The following is a 9515-nucleotide window of genomic DNA, read 5'->3' on the forward strand; positions in this document are numbered from 1 at the left end:
TGATTGGAGTCCCCTTGATTGCACCTAGTTTATCATAGACAGGACATTTGCAGCTGAGTTAGCCCCTCTTAACTATAAACTGTCATAATTACTGAGAAGAGAAAATGTGCCCAGTAGTCAGAGCGTGAGTGACACCTGACTAGAAGAATGGTAGTAGAATTGATCCACAAACTACCATCCAGTATCCATGACACTGATTTGTTGTAAAATGTTAAAACATATTCTCAGCTCAAACATAATGAGGTATCTAGTAGAATGATCTCCATGCCAACCACATATATTCCAATAACACTCATTTGAACATCAACTTGCAATTTTCACACAACATGCTGGACGTTTTGTATAAAGGCAGTGAAGTAGAAGCAGTATTTTTTTGATTTCCAAAAAACATTTTAGCGAATACCACATCTATGCTTGTTATTAAAAGTAAGATTGTTGGCAGTACCAAGCAAAAAATTTGACTGGATTGACTATTTTTTTGAAGCGAGGACATGGCAAGATTCATTAACAGATGTTGACATAACTCTGGGTGTGCCACAGAGAAGTTAGTTGGGGTTATTGTTGTTCATGTTGTATATTAATGACCTTGCTGACATTATTAGCAGCGACCTCACATATTTTGCAGGTGATGAATTTAACTATACATTGCAATGACAAAAGCCATGGGATACCTCCTCCCTTTGTCTGGCATAGTGCAGCACGGATTCAACAAATTGTTGGAAATCCCCTGCAGAAATACTGAACCATCCATAATTTTGAACGTGTTGCTGGTCCAGGATTTTGTGCATGAACTGACAATTATGTCCAATTAATGTTCAATGGGGTTCATGTTCGTCAATCTGGGTGGCAAAATCCTTCATTCAAATTGCCCAGAATGTTCCGACAGTGTACACTGTCATCCATAAAACTTATTTTATTTATTTATTTATTTATTTATTGTTCCGTGGGACCAAATTAAGGAGAAGTCTCAATGGTCATGGAACGAGTCAATACATGAAATTATAACATGATATTAGAAACAGATAAAATGAAATATAAAAAAACATATTCAGGTGACAAGTCGTAAGTTTAAATGAAGAAAATCAACAATGTAGCACTGGAATTTGCTTAATTTTTTAGCTCTTCCAGGAGCTCCTCGACAGAATAGAAGGAGTGAGCCATGAGGAAACTCTTCAGTTTAGACTTAAAAGAGTTTGGGCTACTGCTAAGATTTTTGAGTTCTTGTCGTAGCTTATTGAAAATGGATGCAGCACAATACTGCACTCCTTTCTGCACAAGAGTCAAGGAAGTGCATTCTACATGCAGATTTGATTTCCGCCTAGTATTAACTGAGTGAAAGCTGCTAACTCTTGGAAATAGGTTAATATTGCTAACAACAAACGACATTAAAGAAAATATATACTGTGAGGGCAATGTCAGAATTCCCAGATTTTTGAATAGGGGTCGACAAGAGGTTCTCGAACTTACACCACATATAGCTCGAACAGCCCGTTTTTGAGCCAAAAATACCCTTTTTGAATCAGAAGAATTACCCCAAAAAATAATATCATACGACATTAGCATATGAAAATATGCGAAGTAGACTACTTTTCGTGTTGAAGTGTCACTTATTTCAGATACTGTTCTAATGGTAAATAAAGCAGCATTTAGCTTCTGAACAAGATCCTGGACATGGGCTTTCCACAACAGCTTACTATCTATCCGAACGCCTAGGAACTTGAACTGTTCTGTCTCGCTTATAATATGCCTATTCTGTCTGATCAAAATATTGGTTCTTGTTGAAATGTGAGTTAGAAACTGTAAAAACTGAGTCTTACTGTGATTTAGCATCACATTATTTTCCACAAGCCACGAACTTATTTCATGAACTACATTATTTGTTACTGTTTCAATATTACACACAAGATCCTTCACTATCAAGCTGGTGTCATCAGCAAACAGAAATATTTTTGAATCACCTGTAATACTAGAAGGCATATCATTTATATAAATAAGAAACAGCAGTGGCTCCAGCACCGACCCTTGGGGAACGCCCCACTTAATAGTGCCCCATTGGGACTGAACATCACTACCACTCTCCATATTGAGGAGAATTACCCTCTGATTTCTGTTCTTAAAGTAAGAGGCGAACCAATTGTAAGCTACTCCCCTTACTCCATAATGGTCCAACTTCTGCAGTAATATTTTGTGGTCAACACAGTCAAAAGCCTTCGTTAAATCAAAGAAAACACCTAGCGTTCGCAACCTTTTATTTAATCCATAAAGAACCTCACAGAGAAAAGAGAATATAGCATTTTCAGTTGTTAAACCATTTCTAAAACCAAACTGAACATTTTACAGCAAATTATGTGAATTTAAATGCTCCAGTAACCTTGTATATACAACCTTCTCAATAACTTTAGCAAACACCGATGGCATAGAAATAGGTCTAAAATTGTCAACATTATCAATGTCTCCCATTTTATAAAGTGGCTTCACTACCGAGTACTTTAATCGGTCAGGAAACTGACCACTCCTAAAGGAAAAGTTACAGATATGGCTGAGAACTGGGCTAACATACATAGAACAATACTTCAGTATTCTGCTAGATACCCCGTCATATCCATGAGAGTTCTTGGTCTTTAGTGATTTAATTATTAACTCAATCTCCCTCTTGTCAGTATCATGGAGGAGCATTTCAGGTAACAGTCTCTGAACACTTTTTTCTAAGAGCGCTATATGATTCCCTGTTGGGACTAGGTTTTTTTTCAGTTCACCTGCTATATTCAGAAAGAGATTATTAAATACTGTACATATATGTGACTTATCAGTAACACAGACATTCCCACTATGCACTGATTCTATATCCTCGACCTGTCTCTGCAGACCAGCAACTTCCTTTACGACTGAGCATATGGTTTTAATTTTATCCTGAGACTTTGCTATTCTATCTGCATACCACATACTTTTTGCCTTCCTAATAACATTTTAAGCACCTTACAATACTGTTTGTAATGGGCTGCTGCATTTAGATTTTGACTGTTTCTAACGTTTTGATATAATTGCCACTTTGTTGTACAAGATATTCTTATCCCTCTAGTCAGCCACCCAGGCTGCCTGTTTGTGCTAGTACCCTGTTTTAAACGTTCTAATGGAAAGCAACTTTCAAAGAGCATGAGAAAAGTCTTGAGAAAAGCATTATATTTATCATCTACTGTATCAGCGCTATAAACATCTTGCCACTCTTGTTCCTTTATAAGGTTTACAAAGGTCTCTACAGCAACTGGATCAGCTTTCCTGAACAGCTGATGACTATAACACGTGTTGCAGCACAAAAATCTTTTAAAGTTAAAATTTGTGCATCATGATCTGAAAGGCCATTCACCTTTTTGCTAACAGAATGCCCTTCTAGTAATGAGGAATGAACAAAAATGTTGTCTATGGTTGTTCTACAGTTCCCTTGCACTCTCATTGGAAAGAATACGGTTTGCATAAGATTATATGAATTAAAGAGGTCTACCAGCAACCTTTTCCTTGCACAATCACTTATACAATTAATATTGAAGTCACCACATATAACTAACTTTTTGTATTTCCTATAAAGTGAACCAAGAACCTCCTCTAGCTTTAGCAAAAATGTTGTGAAATCAGAGTCTGGGGATCTATAAATAACAACAGTTAGAAGTTTGGCTCCGTTAAATTTAACCACACCTGCACAACATTCAAACACCTTTTCCGTGCAGTACTTTGAAACATCAACTGACTCAAATGGGATGCCATTTTTCACATACATGGCTACTCCCCCACACCGCAAAGAGCTCCTCGAAAAGCTGCCAGCCAACCTGTATCCTGGTAAAGGAAGCCTCTGAATTATCTCCTTATTTAAGAAGTGTTCAGATATACCAATAATTTCAGAGTCAACATCTATAAGCAGTTCACTAACTTTATCTCTAATACCTCGTATATTTTGATGAAATATACTAATTCCCTCATTACTCGGATACCTAAGCTTTGTCAAAAGTGATTCCCTTGTTAGAGAGACTTTCCTTAAGCAGGAATACCTATCAGCTGACTTCAATCTAAAAAAGGTGCAGCTCTAACACCCACTACTGCAGGAATTTTCCCATGAGTGATCCCACCAACCCCACCTATGCTGTCACCTATAAGCTTTGCCAACCTCCCCTTCCCATACCTGTTGAGGTGCAGGCCATGTCTAGTGAAACCCATCCTGCTGATAGACTCCACTGACACCACTGAAATGTGACCCATGCTTTCTGTCATCAGCACACCCCCAAGTCTCATGTTATTACGCCTGATGGCTGTATTAAGATGAGGCCGATCGTGATGCTGAAACAGCTCCATGAAATGCACATTCGTGTTGCCAGTCTGAGTGGCTATGTTTTCCAGGTCACCATCTATGTTATACTCCCCATCCCTATCAATACTATTACCAGCCCCACCCACAATCACTACCTGATCCTCTTTAGTAAAATCCCTACATAACCCCCCTATGTTAACAGTCACCTGAGCCAACCCTGCATTAGGCTTCACAATGCTGGTGACCTGGTACTCACTCCCCAGCACTTCCTGCAACTGCTGGCCTACACTTCTGCCATGAGAACTACCTAACAGCAGAACCTTCTTCTTCCTCTTCGACTTTGCAACTGTTCTAGGCACAGTAAGTACTGAGGTCTGCTGCATACTTCCTACATCTACAGCTACTAGAAATTCCTCTCCACTAGACTAACAGTTGGTCATATCTATTGTAAACACCAATAGTAAAACTATCTGAAAATCTTCTTCTCCTTGCCAACAGCCAGCTCCCATTCCCCAACCCCCTTCTCCCTCCTCATCCTATCTAGCTCCTCCTGTGCGTTTTTCAACTGCACCTGAAGGGCACAGATCTTACGCTCCTGCTCCTCTATCAACTTACTCTTGCTACATAACCTGCAGTTCCAGGAGAGGATCTCACCAGAATGCCCACTGGCTTCCCCACTGCATTCCCCCCAGTGAAAATACTTTGAACAAGTCTCACACCGCAATCCACTACTCACGAACCTACGGCAAAGCCCACACTTCTCACTAATGGTAAAATTTTACTTTTTCTAAGTTCTGCTACTACAATAAGAAGATGTTAAAAACCTGACTACAATAATCACAAACTTACTCTACAAGGGAAGTAACTACTATTATTAACAATATTAATAAACAACAAATGTGAAAATAACAAAAGACTAATACAGAAAGAGAATCAAACGTCTAATGACACAGTAACGAAGTTGAAAACAGTTCCCTAAAGGTTCTTCTGAAATTATTTCATCAGAAAACACCAAGAACACTGGTTGAAGACTACTAAAGTTCCTAAATAAACCAATATACACAAACAATTAATTAGTACTTAGCTTTCGATGCGCCACTACAGCTGCAACTGGTCAGCGTGGAATGTAAACACAGGCAAGAGGTTACGTTGCTCGATACGAAACACTCACAAATATCAGGTCACAACACAAGAAAGGCAGAGGTGAATGAAGAAACCACTAATACATCACTTATTTAGTAAATATTATCACAAAACCCGTTAAAATATGTAGCTGAAACCTAAAAATATATGAAAATTTGGAGAGCGATCTCACACGCAGTGACTCACTTATGACGTCTCACCAAAGATCTCTATCACTGTTTGGGAACCTGAGTCCATGAATGGCTGCAAATGGTCTCCAAGTAGCCAAACTAAACCATTTCCAGTCCATCAGTTCAGTTGGATCAGGAACCCAGTCCACTTTATGTAAGCAGAGCCCACACCATCATGTAGCCATCTCCAGCTTGCACAGTGCCTAGTTGACAACTTTGATCCATGGCTTTGTGTGGTCTCTGCCACACCCTATCATATTATAAGCTCTTACTAACTGAATTCTGGACTCATCCGACCATGCCACGGTCTTCTAGTCGCCTAGTGTCCAACTGATATGGTCACATGCCCAGAAGGGGTGCTGCAGACCATGCCTTGCTGTTAGCAAAGGCACTCTTGCCAGTCACCTGCTGGCATAGGCCGTTAATGCCCTATTTCTCTGTACTGTCCTAATGGATGTATTTATTATACATCCCAAATTGGTTTCTGTGGTTATTTCATGCTGTATTGCTTGTATGCAAGCATCGACAACTCTATCCAAACACTGTTGTGCTCTGTCATTAAGTGAAGGCCATTGGCCACTGAAATGTCTGTGGTGAGAAGTAAGGCCTGAAATTTGCTATTTTTGGCACACTCTTGACACTGTGGATCTTTTAATACTGAATTCCTTAATGATTTCCAAAATGGAATGTCCCATACATCTACCTCAAACTACTTTTCTGTGTCCAAAGTCTTTTAATTCCCATCGTATGGGGAATCATGTTAGATATCATTTCACATGAATCGCCTGAGTACAAATGACAGCTCTGCCAATGCACTGGCCTTTTTACCTTGCATATACGATACTACCGCAATATATATATGTGCATATCGCTATCCCATGACTTGTCACCTTAGCGTAATGAAGTACAGTGTGACAGAAGTGACACTAATGTTCAGTTAGATCTTAGTAAGATTTAAAACGGGTGCAAAGAATGACATCTTGTTTTAAATGTTGACAAATGAAGAACTGTGCACTTCACAAAATGAAAAACTTAATATCCCATGACTATCATACCAGTAAGTCAGAATTTCTGTCATTTGTAAATCTGGTAGCAGACTTCAATTTATAGGTTGTATACTAGGGAAATGAAATCAGTCTATGAAGGAGATGGCTTGCTAATTACTTCTGTAACCCATCTAAGAGTATTGCTGAAATATATGGGACCCATATCAAATAGGACCAACAGGTGATACTGAAAATATACAGAGAAGGGTGGCACAAATGGTCACAGGTTTGTTTGATCCATGGGAGAGTGTCACAGAGATGCTGAAGGAACTTAGCTAGCAGACTCTTGAAGATGAATATAAATTATCCCAAGGAAGACTACTTACAATGTATAAGGAACCGGATTCAAATGACGCCACTAAAAACCTACAACAATCTCCTATATATCACTCCCACAGGGATTGTAAGGAGAAGGTTAGATTAATTACAGAATGCATGGACCCCATACATGAATGGACAGGGAAAAAAAAAACATAATAACTGATACAGTGGGATGTACCCAATGCCATGAACTTCATAGTGGTTTGCAGAATGTAGATGTAGAGTGTAGATAGTGTTATTAATGGGTAGATCAACACAAAAAGTAGTGTCAAGTAGCCACCAGCAAACATATAATCAAATGAAGGTGATTAAAGTATTAAATAAATGCCAAACATGAAAGTCAGTTTTTATATTGTAGAAAATTCAGCAATTCATTTTCACTTATATTGACCTCTTATTCCAAGAAGGCAGACAGCCTCTAAAAGCAATGCCCAATATGGACCTTGTACAATATTTTCATTTGTTTTCTCCTGAAATAGCAGTATGAATTATCAAGAGGGTGGCAAGTGCCATGTATGTAGTAGAGAATCACTTCCTACTTGCTGAGTATGGAAGACCGCATTTCACAGAATTCTCACAACAAAGTCGTTCCATTGGGATGCAAACAGCTTACCTGTATTATCACAGCATCTCCTCTTCCTTGGAGACTCATCCGAATCTGACGATTCATCATATTTTCCTTTACTTTTTTCATCCTGAAAGAAAATAAAGTTCACCACTTGAATAAATGTAAATCAACAAAATTCAAGTATAAATCACATCATAAATACTGCAACACATCTACATCTATGCTCTGCAAACCACTGTGATGTGAATGGAAGAGGGTACATTTTATTATTCCATTTATTATGGCAGTGAGAGAAGATTAACTATTAACGTACAGATGAGGAGTCAAACAGTAGACAGATGTTCAAGAGCTACATCCGTTACTAATGCTGGAGCAAGCAAAGACAGTGTTTCCATCTGCCTCTACCCTTCCAATGCATTTCCATTTTTCCAACACCACTGACACTAGTGGCATGAGATAGTTAAGACCCTTTGACACCTGTGTAAATAGGAAATGTCTGTCTCCACATTCCATAGGTCAGCAATTTTGATTCAAACAAATCTGACTCAAATACTTAAAATGAAACAGAGAAATTTATTACCTGCCTGCTAATGGTACACATTTCCATGATAACATTTACAGAGCTCAGGAAGGTGACTTTACTAAAAAGAAACAATTGTAAGAGCATTCAATCATTTGATAAACTGGTGCATCAGACAAAAGAAGTATAGAATTTTGGATGGAGACTCATCAACCCAAGTAAAAGCACCTTCTGGCTTGCACCAGAGTAGTGTGTTTGAACCCTTGTCATTCTTGTTTTATGTCAATGAGCTGACTGACAGTACTAATAGCAACCTTGGATTTTTCATAGACAACACTTATCAATAATGAATTATTGTCAGGAAATATTTGCAGAACTAATCAATCAGATGTGGAAAAAAATTCAAAGTGATGCAAAGACTGGTATCTAGATTTGATGTACAGAAAGGTAAAACTCTTCATATACCGAAATGAAAAAAAAATGTAATACCCTATTACTACATTATCAATGATTCAATATTACAATCAGTAAAATGAAACAATAACAATTTGTAGGGATACGAAATGGAACAATTGTATAGGTTCCATCACATGTGGATGACGCCAATTCACCTGTGTGGCCAATCTTAGATATTTGCTGAAGTATGAGGGACCAAACCATTTGTTCAGCAGATTCTGAATGTATACAGAGAAGGACGGTACAAATGGTCACAGGTTTGCTTGATTGATGAGAGCAGTCATCTTCTGAAGACAGACACAAATTATCCCGCAAAAGTCAACTTATGAAAGTACATGAACCAGTATTAGTGAGTAATCTAGAAACATTCTTTGCCTCCTACATGTAGCTCCTGTAGTAACACTGAAGACAATGTCAGACTATTTACAGTACACATGGAGGCATTTAAGCATTCAGTATTCTTTCACTCCATACGTAACTGCAATCAGGAGAAAACCTAACACATGGTACTGTGCAAAGTACCCTCTGCCATGCACTTCACAGTAGTCTGAGGCATAGGTACGCAGATGCAGATGCAGAGATCTTGGATCCTCAATACCCTATTGCATTTTGCTCACAAGAATAATGATGCAGTTCCACAGTACTCGATATAAGGTACATATATCAACTTTATGGTCTGGTTGTGTGTGTATTTTTAACCTTTAAACACACGATATTTTTTATTTTTATTGAAATAGTTTCCATGGCTGTATTTAAGTGTGATAAATGTCAGGAAAATAATAATAAAAATTATTTTGAAATTTGCGGCTGTTAGTTACAAATTAATGGTTTGTAGCTGATAAGCTACATAATGCTTTTATCAGTTAACTGACATGCCAAAGTGACAGTCTTGCACCAGCTGGCTCTATGTAATGACGCTCCAGTGCAAGAATGAACATTGTCCAGAGACACACGTACGGGCTTCTTATCTGATATTAATAAAAAAAATTAAAAA

The sequence above is a fragment of the Schistocerca piceifrons genome, chromosome X (assembly GCF_021461385.2).
Source record: "Schistocerca piceifrons isolate TAMUIC-IGC-003096 chromosome X, iqSchPice1.1, whole genome shotgun sequence".
NCBI classification, from domain to species: Eukaryota; Metazoa; Arthropoda; class Insecta; order Orthoptera; family Acrididae; genus Schistocerca; species Schistocerca piceifrons.